Source organism: Pezoporus occidentalis, unplaced genomic scaffold (genome assembly GCF_034315485.1).
Source record: "Pezoporus occidentalis ecotype Australia unplaced genomic scaffold, CSIRO_AGI_Poc_V1 ctg48, whole genome shotgun sequence".
In the NCBI taxonomy this organism is placed as follows: domain Eukaryota; kingdom Metazoa; phylum Chordata; class Aves; order Psittaciformes; family Psittacidae; genus Pezoporus; species Pezoporus occidentalis.
The window spans coordinates 5,543,490-5,557,546 of record NW_026915813.1 but is presented as its reverse complement, the minus strand read 5'-3'; the positions used below and the strand labels follow the sequence as shown (position 1 = coordinate 5,557,546).

General features: G+C 37.0%; 1 protein-coding gene across 8 annotated transcripts in view; it reads left to right on the top strand.

The window, feature by feature from the left end:
• KCNIP4 (potassium voltage-gated channel interacting protein 4) overlaps positions 1–14,057 on the top strand; it is a 447,064-nt gene that overhangs the window by 280,043 nt on the left and 152,964 nt on the right. Inside the window, exon 1 of one of the 8 annotated variants that reach the window (XM_062636493.1) lies at positions 12,834–12,854. The exons of the other annotated variants lie outside the window; for them this stretch is intronic. The gene's annotated coding sequence lies outside the window, so the exon portion shown is untranslated. Of the gene's footprint in view, positions 1–12,833; positions 12,855–14,057 lie in introns of those variants that run through there. 8 annotated transcript variants of the gene reach the window in all.

Genomic DNA, 14,057 nt, shown 5'->3' with positions numbered 1-14,057 from the left:
AGCTTCCAGGGTGAAGCAAGATGAGAAAAAAGCCTTTGTTACATCTAATTAAGTTTCAAAAAGGAAAACATTGAAGATTTAACTTTTTAAATTAAGAATTTATTACTTTCTGGAAAAACTGAATGGGAATTTAAAGTTTAATAAAAAAGGAATGGATGCCGTTAGACTGCCTGCATTATATGTTAAAACAAACCACAGAATTCTAAGTGATAATTCTGATCATAAAACTATGAAAAAAAAATTAGTAATGCTTCTTAAAGCAATTTCTATCATAGATAGGAAATGGGAAGAAAGAATACAGAAAAGCTCAGAGAAGACTTTGAAAAGCTTTCAGATGTTTCTAGTATAATTATCTAGGGACATGTTTTCCAAGAGGGAGTAAGCCACAGTTAAGTTTGCTAAGCTGTACCATGTATAAGTTAAGAAAAAAACATTTTAACCCAACTATTTATTTCTTAGAGATATCAGTGGGAATCCATCAGACCAATGTTGAATATTTTGGGAAAAAAATGCTGAAAGAAACTTTAAAGACATTTAAGAATAACGTTACAAGAAACTTCCATGCACTGAAAGAAAGGATTAGTTTTTTTTCCCTTTACTGCTCTTACAGACTAATTACTCCTATTTTATTGGTGATAATTTACAGGAAAAAAAGTAGGTGTTGCTCTGAAAAATATATTTTCTTCTGTTCTCTATGAAACAAAACCATGGGGAGCCAACAGGTGTATTAGTGGACAGATCAGGGGCACCTGCTTCTAATTAAGGCTTCTTCTGAGCTGCATCTCTACTCTGTAGCTCATAGGAGTTTGGTTTAGCGTCTTCAATGACTACTGCAAGGAAGAATGGTGTCCAAAGCAGAAAATTAGTTCAAACAAGAAAGGGTCCCTCTGTATTAGAGGTGAGTGAAACTGGTGTGTTTATCAGTGTGTAGCTGAAGAGATGACTGGACCAGAGCCTGGCTGAGTGGTACACACAGTAGTCAGTTATCTAGAAAGTAGGAGGGATAAGCCTGAATTTTTACTGAGAGAGGAAAAGATGAGACTCTCTCAAATCAAATCTAGTTGCTTAGTTAATATGTAGTAGGTGAGAGTGGGATGAACTAAATCTCCCATTGGAAAGGAAAGAAGTAATATCTGTGTTAACTTCTAAAAGAGAAATCTGCATGTATGTGGTTGAACTCTTAGCTATCAGCCATTGGTATGGGTTTCCTCTAGTGCTTTGAGCCTTGAGGAGAGGTAGGATTAGAAATGTTTTTCTCTTCAGTTGGTGCTGGTCTGTTCAGGTAAATCTGGACTCAACATAGTGGACCTGTCTAAATGTTCAGTGTGATCCTGCGGTTTTGTGTGAGGTGTACTGGGGGATGCACTCAAAGGTGTCTTGGTGGATACAAAGGCAACTAAATTTATATCAGAAAGTTTTGAAAACCTCACCTGGTCTCAAAGTGCAACAGATGCTGAATACAGAGAAATATGGCTTTCAGGACTCAGGCTTTAAAGGAAACGTTTTCAGAAGTTTAGGGAAATAAATTGGGTTATTGTGGCAGAGAAACTGGTGAAAAGAAAGCAAAGTTAGCAACTAAGAGGCAAGGCTGCATAGTGTATTGATGATGGAGGAGGAATAATTCATGGTGTTGCATCTGTATATGTGTGAACAAGAAATACTCCAAGAATTTACATCTTTACCTGACATTTGCAGGGAAGTTATTCTACTGTTTACTACTTCTGTAGATGAAAACTTAAGTCTCTTTAATGGCATATACAAACTTAGTGTCAGAAAATTTGTTTACGTGCTTAGGCTGCTCTAATTAAATTTAAATCTGCTTTAAATGAATTTAATTACAGCAACCTTATGCAGGCATTTTAATATCTATTTAAATTGGCTATATTGGTTTGGTTTGTGCAAAAATTTATACTTAAAGCTATAAACAGATTATGTCTTTAAGTTGTCATTTTCAGTTGAGGTGTTATCTGGAAGCATGTATCCTCTTCTTATATCATAATTGCTAAGAAAAAGGTAGATAAAGATGTTAATTTGGAAGTATTTTATATACATTTAATGATATTGTCAGTTCCATAAGTGTTACATGTGGTTGGTCAGTTGGCAGAAGTTATTTTATACTGGATTTTAAGAATTCCTCATGTGTTTGCATTGACATAATTTATGACAAAATTGTCTCAACCCTGTATACAAAACTGGATTTACACAATGAACAAGTTCTTAGCAATATTATACCTTGTGTATAATAAACAGTTAACTTTTTTAAAGTAACTTTTTTTACTAGAAGAGTTATCAGAACAAAGGGCTAAAAGAAAGAATATCTTTTTTCCCTGCTCTTGTCAAGAAGATGAGTGAGGTTGACTGTCTACATCATACCAAAGAGTTGACAGTGGGTCTGAGATGGAAACTACCTGACAGAACGAAGCAGCCTCGGAATTCCTAATTTTGGCTGTTTAATTATATATGACTATGGTTTTGCTAGTGAAAAAGTATGGGTTGTGAAGAACAAACAAAAGGCTTCTAGTTCAGATTAAGAAAAAAAAAAGTTGATTTTGTGATGAGAATGTCAGGGATGTTGCTAAACACATCATATGCTATGCTATTGGTTCCATGTGGAGTTTCAGAATCCCATAAAAAGGTCTTTCCTAGTGGCGAGGTACATGTAGCTGTCTAAAAACCTCCAGAGATGTGGCACATTCATAGCAAAAAGAAGCAGGAATGATAACGTATTATGGAATATACTAATTCATACAAGATCTGACAACTCGAGCTGCGATATCAGTTTGTACTAGTTCACTGTCTATTTTGAGCAAGTTGCACTCTTTCATGTAATAAAAGCCTAAAAAGTGCTTATTTTCACTTTCAGATCAAACCTGCTTTTTCTTTAAAGAATTCTTTGGCATTCCAGATGCAATATATTATTCTCTGTAACCCAAATATGTAGTCTTATCCTTGAAACGGTTATCAGTAGTCTTGACATTTAATGTTAATGGAATCAGATTCATTATAGTTCATTTGCCATTCTTCTTAGTCATTTAACTGTGATATTTCCTATTTTTAGGGGGGTAAAAAGGGTTGTTGTTATTTTCCCAGGACCATATATTAAGATTTTGGACCAGTTTAGGAAAATATTAAAGTATTTTAAAAGTAATACAATATCAGAAGATCCAAATTCTCTTTGTATACATCAGTGAAGGGTGTTGTGGTTCTGTTATCCTGGGCTCAGGTGTGCAACTCTTCTCTCATTGTCCTTTACAACTAATGATTTGTCAGTTAATCACTCAGGAGATAAAAATCCCCTAATACTCAATGAAGGAAATATTGTGCAGCATTGTGATTTAATGTTAGTTTTGGAACCATGTAGTACCCCTAGCCATCAGATAGTAGTCCTGCTGTGTAAAGCTTATTAAAATACAGACATTATGTCAGAAGTTGGACGGGCACATACCCCTGGTAGACTTGTATGAGGGCAATGTTGCACTTTGTTCTGGGCTCCCTGTCTTCCCTGGCTCAGCTGGTACTGGAGCTACAGCTGTGCCTTTCTTCTGAATAAATCCACTTAATATCCTTGGACAGCCACAAAGGGCTAAGAATAATTTTGCTCTTTAGATTTGACTTTTTAAATTTATTTATTTATTTTGTAAAATGCACACACATCCATCACTCATTAAAAATTAATGTATACAGAAACAATACAGTGCTTTAAACTTTAAGAATGTGAGAATAAAAGAAGAAGAGTAGAAATAAGGAGTTTTTACAGTTGCAGAGGCCTTAAAACTTCTTAATTTTTATCTTTTAATGAAGAATTACAGACTGGCTTTGGGTGCAACAAACAGTTCTACTAAGTTGCTATTGGGTTCTACAGAAATAATGCAAAACTTATAACAAGATGTGTACTTTCGTTAGATTTCAATACCTCCATGATTTCTTTTTCGCCCAGTACTTAACCTAGTTACTTTTGGTGCATGCGCTAATCATTTCCAAGTGCAAAGCCTGTGGCTATGATGAAAGAACTGTTTTTTTTTGTCACTTCTTATTCTCTATTGGTGTGAGAAGTATGTATATCTCTGGAGAAAACAGGTTGATGTGTATCATTTGTCATGAAAACTGTTACTCTGTTTTAAGTTAGAGTTTGTAGCTGAAACTTGCACGCAGCATAACCATAGAATATATATACACACGTCTTCATAATAATAATATATATGTGTGTAAAGTTACAGTTTTATGGGGTTTTCAGTCAGATTGAACTTGAAGTCTGTTTTGCCCCTGAAATTGAAAAGAGAACAGCAGTCTCTGTGAAGAGCAGCGTGATAAAGAATAAATAAAAATGGCTATGGCTCATTGATTCTTTTTTGAAGAGAGCAAAGGTATAATATATATTGGAAAATGCACTATATTGCAGTATATTTCTCTCCAATATTGTAGTGGTTTAAACCCAGTCAGGTAACTCGTTCACTCACCTCCCCCCCTTTCTTGCCCTCCCCCTGCTCCCGGAGGGACGGAGAGGAGAATCGAAAAGAATGCAACTCCCACGGGTTGAGATAAGAACAGTTTAGTAACTAAGGTATAACACAAATCACTACTGCTACCACCAATGATAATAATGATAAAGGAAATAACAAGGGAAGAGAATACATCATCTCACCACAAGCCGACCGATAACTCGCCCCCCCCCAGCCTGACCAAGCTCTGACCCATACCTCCTCCAACCCTGCAGTCTCCCAGCCCTTCCGGCTCACTCCCAGTTACATCCTGGGCATGACGTGCTGTGGTATGGAATACCTCTTTGGTCAGCTTGGGTCAGGTGTCCTGTCTCTGCTTCCTCCTGGCTTCCCCTCCTCCCTGGCAGAGCATGAGGCTCACAAAGTCCTTGGCCAAACCAAAACATCCTTGTTATCAGCTCTGTTCCCGAGCTGAAAGTCAAAACACTGCACTGCACCAGCTACCAAGAAGGGGAAAAATGACTGCTACTGCTGAACCCAGGACAAATATATTGGAGACTAAACTTAGATTTCTTATCAGACCAGAAGAAACTATACTTTCTGTTACTACTCGGCTAGGAATGTATTTCTTTAACATTGGGAATATATACTACTTTGCTCTTTTTCATAGTGCATGTTCATCATTCCCCCTGCCCCAGTTCTTCCAACTTTCTTGGTGTAACTCTCAGTAACCATACTTTGGCCTTAGAAAATCAGAAGTGTGTGGCTGGATCCAGTATCAAGAAAGGATATAAGACTCTTTAATTTCAAGGCTGATGGGCAGTACTTACACAGATGAGTATCAAGAATAGTATCTGGTTTTCAGAACCTTACTTGGTTGCAGTTCACCATTTCCCCTGGTTTATCTGTTTTCCTTACACTAGATTAATTTCATAGTTTACACTGTGTGTGGGTTCCCAGTACCTAACCCAAGTCTCCTTTATTGAGAGGTAAGCCATTTACTTCTCTACTGCTTTAGATTTGGAAACCTGGTAATTGTTCATTCTTTTTGTAATATCACTTCAAACACTTGAATACTGTTCCCATGTATCTTTGCCCTTTTTCTTTCCCTAAGGCCAGCCCTTCCTTGCAGATCACAGTCTCTAAGCTTATTAATTTTCTTGTCATAGTCTCTGCTTGGTCTAATTTTATGTGTGTCTTTATTTGGCTAAAACTTGTCAGAATAATCCAGCAGGGTATTCTCCTCCAGCTCACAAAAGTCAACAGAGCAAGCAGGGTCAGTTTCTACAATGTATAGCTTAATCTAGTTATTGGGACCTTCTCTGTGGTACTGCTACTCAGCCATTTATTTCCCAGGATAAAAGGAAAAGATTCAACATTACATTGACAATACTACAAATATTCTGAGGAAAATATCATCCCAAATAATAGCAATAAATTCACCATATTAATAGATAATGTTTCATGTTTATTTTAGTTTATTTCATAGTCATTATATGTAACTGCAAGCAATTCAGGTAAGAATGTTTCAAAATATAGACTCATAGAATAGAATCATAGAATAGTTAGGGTTGGAAAGGACCTTAAAATCATCTAGACACCTCACACTAAACCATGCCACCCAAGGCTCTGTTCAACCTGGCCTTGAGCACTGCCAGAGATAGAGCATTCACAACTTCCTTCAGCAGCCCATTCCAGTTCCTCACCACCCTTACAGTAAAGAACTTCCTCCCTAGATCCAATTTAAACTTCCCCAGTTTAAGTTTGAACCCGTTACCCCTTGTCCTATCGCTACAGTTCCTTATAAATAGACCCTCCCCAGCACACTAATAGGCCCCCTTCAGATACTGGAAGGCTGCTACGAGGTCTCCATGCAGCCTTCTCTTCTCCAGGCTGAACAGCCCCAACTTTCTTATCCTATCTTCATATGGGAGGTGCTCCAGTCCCCTGATATCCTCGTGGTCCTCCTCTGGACTTGTCCCAACAGTTCCATGTCCTTTTTATGTTGAGGACACCAGAACTGCATACAGTACTCCAAGTGGGGTCTCACAAGAGCAGAGTAGAGGAGCGGAATTACCTCCTTCTACCTGCTGGTCACACTCCTTTTGATGCAGCCCATGATACAGTTGGCTTTCTGGGTTGTGAGTGCACACTGAAGCCAGCTCATGATCATTTTCTCATCGACCAACAACCCCAAGTCCTTCTCCACAGGGCTGCTCTGAATCTCTTCTTTGCCCAACCTGTAGCTGTGCCTGGGATTGCTCCGACTCAGGTGTAGGACCTTGCACTTGGCATGGTTAAACTTCATGAGGTTGGCATCTGCAACCTCACAAGCGTGTCAAGGTCCCTCTAGATGGCATTTCTTCCTTCCAGCATATCAACCAAAACACACAGCTCGATGTCATTGGCAAACTTGCTGAGGGCGCACTCAATCCCACTGTCAATGTTACAACAAAGAGGTTGAACAAGACCGGTCCCAACACTGATCCCTGAGGGACACCACTCGTTACTGGTCTCCAGCTGGACATTGAGCCATTGACCACAATTTTTTTTCATGCAGCCATCCAGCCAGATCTTTATCCACCGAGTGGCCCAACTATCAAATTGATGTCTCTCCAATTTAGAGACAAGGATATCGTGTGTCAAACGCTTTGCACAAGTCCAAGTAGATGACATCAGCTGCTCTACCCCTGTCCATCAGTTCTGTAGCCCCATCATAGAAGGCCACCAAATTGGTCAGGCAGGATTTCCCCTTAGTGAAGCCATACTGGCTGTCACCAAGCACCTTGCTGTTTTTCATGCCTTAATATGCCTTCCAGGAGAATCTGCATGCTTTCATTTACGGGTTTTATTGCATTTGTTTTCAAGGGGTTATTTAGGTATTCTCGGTGACTGTGCTGACTCATTTCACTGTATATGCCAAAATTCCTCTGTCAGCCGTATGCTTATATAAGCCCTCTGCTCTGAACTCTAGCAGCTCTGCAGAACTTGCTCCCTTTATCAGATCTACTGCTCAAATGACTCTAATATGTGTCCTTTAGACTATTCAATGAAACTGTTTTACACCTATAGTCAAAAATATGAGGCCTTTTTTATAATCAGGTTTCTTTATTTTAGCAGAGCTGACGATCCTTTATGTTTATTATGGTGCATTTTGTAAAGTGCATAGAGTGACTTAAACATCATAATAATTGTATTTTTGTTGTTACTGCAAGGAGGTAGGATACCCAGGCCCTGTGGACATGAGCCCATTTATTCCCCCAAATTGCATCTCCTGTGCAGGTCCTTTGACCTTACTCCATTTTATGGCAAAACCAGCCTTCAGAAAGATATGGGTTATTTTCTTCCCTTGCTCAAATACTTCTTCTACAGTATCACCGCACACAATAATGTCATCAATGTATTGCAGGTGTTCTGGAGTTTGCCCCTGTTCCATTGCAGTCTGGATCAGTCCATGGCAGATGGTAGGGCTGTGATTCCACCCCTGGGGCAGTCTGCTCACCATTCTTCAGTCCCTCCTTTTCCCTCTGCTTCTGGCTGAATAATACCATAACTTGTTCTGTGCTAGTTCTGTTCCTTATCTGTTCATGTGCTAAATCGGTGCAGTTCAGTAACCTGTACAAAACCACCTTAGCACAGAAACTGATTCTGCCTGCACCTTCCCTTGTTGATGGTTGAATAAGTTTACGGGGCAATCAGGCAAGTACCAGAGCTAAAAATGGAGAGCAGCAGGGTTGCACAATGAGAAGAGTGGGACGAATGGCATTACCCTTTTTGCAGCAGTGAACCACTTAGTCAGCTGGTTTGCAATGTGGAGACTAATTATTAGTTTCCTGAATTTAGATGTCAAATTTGTTATGACAGCTAAAGTAAGCAACGTTAATACTGTCCTATAGATCACTAGAATATTTTCATTCTACCTTATTTTCTTGAGTATGAGGTGAGAAGATTTTGTGTTTTGAAAATCGTTTAACCCTTTAGAATGCTTTTTCAAAAGACAATACCAAGGGAGAAAATCAGATTAGAAAGACGAAGTCATAAACTAAGTGGAACCTGGCTGTTTTCCCACTGTTCTGCAAGAAATTTGAAGTTAGCAGAGATGGTCTAAACATAAGCAAACTTGGTGTAAAGCAGAAGGAAGTAAAAAAGGTTAGACTGAGATTATCATCTAACTGCAAGCATTATCTGTCTTTTCCACAAGTGGATGCTAGTTTTCTCAGTTAACTAAAATGTATCTTTTCTGCGTCTTGAAATTAGACTTGCAAGTAACTCTGAAATTACTTTTTTGAATTATTCTGTAGTAGTAACACAAACAAAAATGATAATTATTTTGAGATTTCAAAAGAAACATGTTTCTTATTGCTTTCTTTTTTGTTTAAGGATGGTATGAGTAAAATCATTGTCAGCTACTATTACATTATACAAAATGTGGTGTTATAAAAGTACTTATATTATCAAGAGTTTCCACAAAGTGATAAATGGGATGCCCCCTCATTTTAGTAGGTTTAGCACAGGTAATCAATTTGTAGAGAGAGAAAATTTCAAAGAAATTAAACCTAAAAAATTATGTCCTTTCTAAATTGTCTGTCAGCAGTTCAGGATTTAACTAGATCATACAAGTTATTTCTTCTTGTGCTACCTTTCATCAAGCTATCTGAAATGAGTCCATACTTTGAAAGTAGCTACATTGGCTTTTTGGTGTGTGTTATTAATATATTCAGCAGAAAGATGAATAGACCAGATGTCTGTTAATTCTCAAATTTCTAATTGAATATAATCACTAAAAGTTATGCTTACTTGGGGCAATCCATTACGAGGTTAATACAGGAAATTGCACAATTTTTCCCTCTGAGTTTCTCTTTAACAGTTACCCTCCTTATTGTAACTTTGAATTGAGTCTGTGTGAATGGTCTTGACAAGGAAGGTGTAAAAGAACATAGAAATTGTGTTACTGGCACTTCCCTAGTATTCCAGTTCCAAATGATGTGTATCTTGGGGACTTCTAAAGCCAGAAGGCATGCATTTAATATGTCTTGAGGTTTGGGGTTTTTTTTTCCTCCACTCTTTGTCTTGTAACTTTTAAATCTGTATGAATCTGCCTTGGGAAGGAGTTCCACAACATAACTGCATGGGTGAAGAAGTATAACTCTATTTATTTTGAACTTCTCACCAGTTTAGCACACAAAGCTTCATAATCAGTTTCACAGGCTTCACCACTCATCATTCATACTGCATTTTGAGTAGTTTATATCTGAAATGAATGTAGAAACATTTTATACCAAAATTGGAGATGCTTTTCTTGACAAAGCTCTGCATGAAATCTGTTGACATTGTAGTTTTTTTGTGTTTTGTCACATTTTTATTTTGTTTTATATTTTAAAAACCTAAATATTGCTGCCAGTGAATCTTGGATTTCCAATACAACCTGTTTTCCAGTGGGAAGGATGTTAATTTGGAAAATATCTAGAAGCTCTAAATTTCAGAACTGTGCTAATAAGTACCTTTTAACAAAACCTTCTCTCTACAACCACCAGCAGTATAAATTCACTGTCAGTTTCTGTTGAAAACTCTACTATAAATGGTTCTTGGCTCTGACAAGTATTGTAATCACCATAATGAAATCTAAGTTTTAGGTATGTGTTACTCCTTTGAAGGATGTATGAGCAATCTGTTAACATTGAAAACTAAGCTTGCTCACTAGGGGGATTACAAACTGCCAGACATTATTCCCTTGAAACTGTGCTTAGAAGTCTTTGTTTGTCTGACAGGGTTTTTTTTTCGTTTTTTTTTCTTAACAAACAAACAAGATTTTAAGGAAAAGCTAACAGTTTCAAATACTGCCTTTTTAATCCTCAGCTGTTTTCCATAGCTTACATGTTTTTTAGATCAGAAAGAAAGAATCTTTTTCATGTTATCAGAAAATGTCTAGAATGGTTTTTGTTTTTTTTCTTACAAAGTTAGAAACATTACAAACTGTGCTAACACACAGTAGCTAAAACGACTAAGTATACTGCAACTTTTTTTGAAAAATGGAGTAAAAGATTCTAGGAGTGGTTTTCCTATGTATTTCTTATTTTACTGATTATTTTAACTCCTGCTTTGAAGATACCCTGCAAAACATCTTCAGAGCAACCGTTTAGGAAGGCATATCTTTTGTCATGACTGCATAATGTTTGAGTGACTGGGTAGCGAGTGTGGTGTGACCATTACTGTATTATTGTGCCTTTATAATCCTTTCAGTTTCCTTTTGGTTTTCAGAAGTTTGTTTTTCTTTTTAATCTGCATGCAGTTCTTACCATAACTGAATTTTACAGGGCTATGTGTGTCAAAGTTAGAGGTAGGTGAGTTTGACCTACACAGCTGTGCTGCCAAAAGTCATTACTGTGCAATCTTTTATGCTGTAAAAATTGTTTTTGTGATGTTTCATGTGGGAAGTGAAGTGTGACTGAGATTACCTGCTCTAGCAGAACTGAAACTCTGCAGCTGCTTTGCTGTGGCTGGGTTAGCAGTGCTTTGTCTGTGCTGTGCATCGTTAGGCTGCATGAGCAAAACCATTTTGGTCAGTCAAGTAAAACATCTAAATCGTAAGCTCTTTGCACCAGAAATCATATCTACCACCCTTCTTCCTCTTCTTGCCATATACTTTTTTGCCCCCCTTCATAGTCCCTGTAAACCTTTGAGTTACCTATTACTGCCACTAATTGACCATGAGACCAAGGAATCCTTCCAGCAAAAGCTGAGAAAGTGAACCAAAGGCATCTTGCAACACTGCTTACTTTTACCAGCAGTGGATGGTAGAAGTCAAGACCCCGATGAAAATGGGATCCTTATCCAGAATAACATATTTTATACTGCAACAAACCTAAATGTACATTATTTCCTGTGGCTACCTCCCTAGATTTTGTGTGGGTTTCAGGTTTCTTTGGTTTGTTGGGGTTTGTGTTTTTGTTTGTTTGTTAAATTCTGCGCAAAACCAAGGCAGCTCTCAATAGCCACTGCATTCATTCATTATAACATTCAGGAAACTCCTGAGAAGCAGCAAACAGTGCTGCTACATGGTTAACCCTTGATGTTCATTCAGAACTCTTGTAATGTGTGTCAGGGCAGGGGCCCATCAGGGATATCTCCTAGTTCATTTACGGTTTGGGTTTTTTTCATGGGAGAAGGTGTCTTCCATATTACAACAAACTGTAGAAATACAGGCACAGGCACCCAATTTTTGTTGCACCTTGAAAACCTCTCTAAAACCTCACAACTGATATCTTAAAGTCACTAATTGCCATTAAGGTTAAAGAAGGATTACTGGGATCCGATTTATTAGACTGCAAGAGCAGTCTGTTTGTTACCCCAAGTCCTTGTATGCACTTAGTATTGCGGTATACATGGTGAAGGAAGAAGAGAATTGTTCTGAGCAAAAAATTTTAGTAGAAAATGCTGAAATGCTGAGCTGGAATAGCCATTTTTGGTGCTTTAGGACCTGCCAAATTGATTTCACTGCTTGTTCTGGGAAACTGCCCTTGAGCAAAAGAACCAGAAGGGCTATTTGGATCCTTTGCCGCTTAGGTCTGGATTACTGTTCTGGCTAAAGTAACATCTGGGATTTTAGACTAAAGGAAAATAATGCTTCAGTTTTCTGATACTGAATTAATGTTACATAATCTTTTCTTCTGTCAACTGCAAGATTTATTTATAACGTATTGTGTTATCTAGAATGTAAAGTAATAATTTTTAACACATTGAGTTAGCATGTATTTTCATTGTGACCTTTATTATTCATTTTTTATTAGTTTATAATAATATTACAGTAGCTTTTTAATGTTCGTTATTTTTCAAAAAATCCATTAAAACTGATTTATTATTGCTGATGGTAAAAAAGGTCACTAACTTCAAAAATTTAAAATAATAAATTCGTGAGAATTCTAATCAACCACAAATGCTTCATGCCTGGAGATTTTAACCAGGAAAAAGCATCCCAAACCTCTTTCCACTTCTAAGTAGGGCATTTTAACTTAACTGATATTAAGGATATGGTAATATCACATATACTCCCAATCATAAATTCTGTAGTACTATATGTAAAAATCATGGAACTGATAACTAATTCTTCTGATTTATCTAATGAGTTGATCTTCATCTGATTAATCTGAAATATTAAAGGCTACCTAAAGCTGTGATTTTTAGCTTAATGCCTCTTTTTCTATCCCCATTCCACTGTTTTATTGAGTCATTTGAAGTATTCAAGAGATTAGAGGGGCGTAATATCTTTACATCACAGAAATATCCTGATTTGACCTTATTCAAGAGATTATTAGGTCTTCCTATCTCTACACAGCACAGTCCATAAAATTTCCCTTGCAAGTCTTGCATGCTTTATCTTCAGGCTTATTGACTCCACTACAGTTAGAACTTCTCAAGGTAAAAAAATTCTCCTTGTCCTATTATGTTTAAGCTTACCAGATGCCTTTTGTTTTGTTGGTTTTGGTGTTTCCTTTTTTTTTTGGATTGTTTTTTGTTTGTTTGGTTGTGTTTTTTGGTAAAAAAGCAATTATTCTGAAAATGTTTTATGTAGCCATAACACTTACTCTGACATGAATTTCCCATACTGTAGTTTTTATCAGATTTTAATATTTTCTCCCTAGTGATAAGCCTGATTAACCAATGAAAGGTAAGACCATCTTATGAGTCACTAAAGCTCATGCAATTTTGATGGTCTTCTAAGTTTTTTGGAATGATGCAATTAAAATAAGCCTTTGGAAATAATATAATTTGCAGATATTTTTTCAACAGCTGTCTGAATTATGATTTTTATTAATACTGACACAAGGAATAAAATCAACTTGTTTATCACAATCTATTGTTCCTAATGTTGCAGTTGTTGCAGATTGATGGCTTACTTATTTAAACTTGCTCCTGAATGGGAAGCATCACCCTCCAACAGGTTTGGCTTTCTCCTTTATCACCCATTCTTTGTCATCCGTTTTCATGTACTATACGAGGATGAACATCTGTATTATAGGGTGTCATAGTCTGTGTGTGTATGCTGACAAAACTTGGGCAGCCTGACAATACTGTGCGTCCAAATACGGTTTCACCTGGAAGCTGAAAAATGCAGTGAAAAAGATTGTGGGGGACCTTTTAATAATAAAATACTTTTTCTGAATTTTCCTTTTTCCATGTGAAATGATAGTCTCTATTAAAAATGAATCCGATTCTGCTAATTCATGCTTCCCAGTTTTGGCAATCATATGAAAATATAAAGAATATAGGGTTTTCTTTGTTGGATTTTTTTTTTTTTTTGTCCACAAGATTAAAAATGTATAGCCACATTAGTCTTTCTTTATATGCTTGTTTAATTACAAAACTAGAGGAAAGGGAAGGGATAGAAAATGAATAATAAAACCCCTAACCTGGATATGACTAACCAGGTGATAAAATACAAACATATAATCAAAATCAGTGCTATGAGGTTCACGAACAATTTAGAACTCTATCTTTATTCTCTTTTCTTGTATGCTAGCTTACTGTTTTTAGTGTATTTCATATGCTTTTGCTTATATGTTTCTCTCACAGTGCTCCCCTACAATGACGTGTTCTAGCCTCCATTTTTTATACAGCACT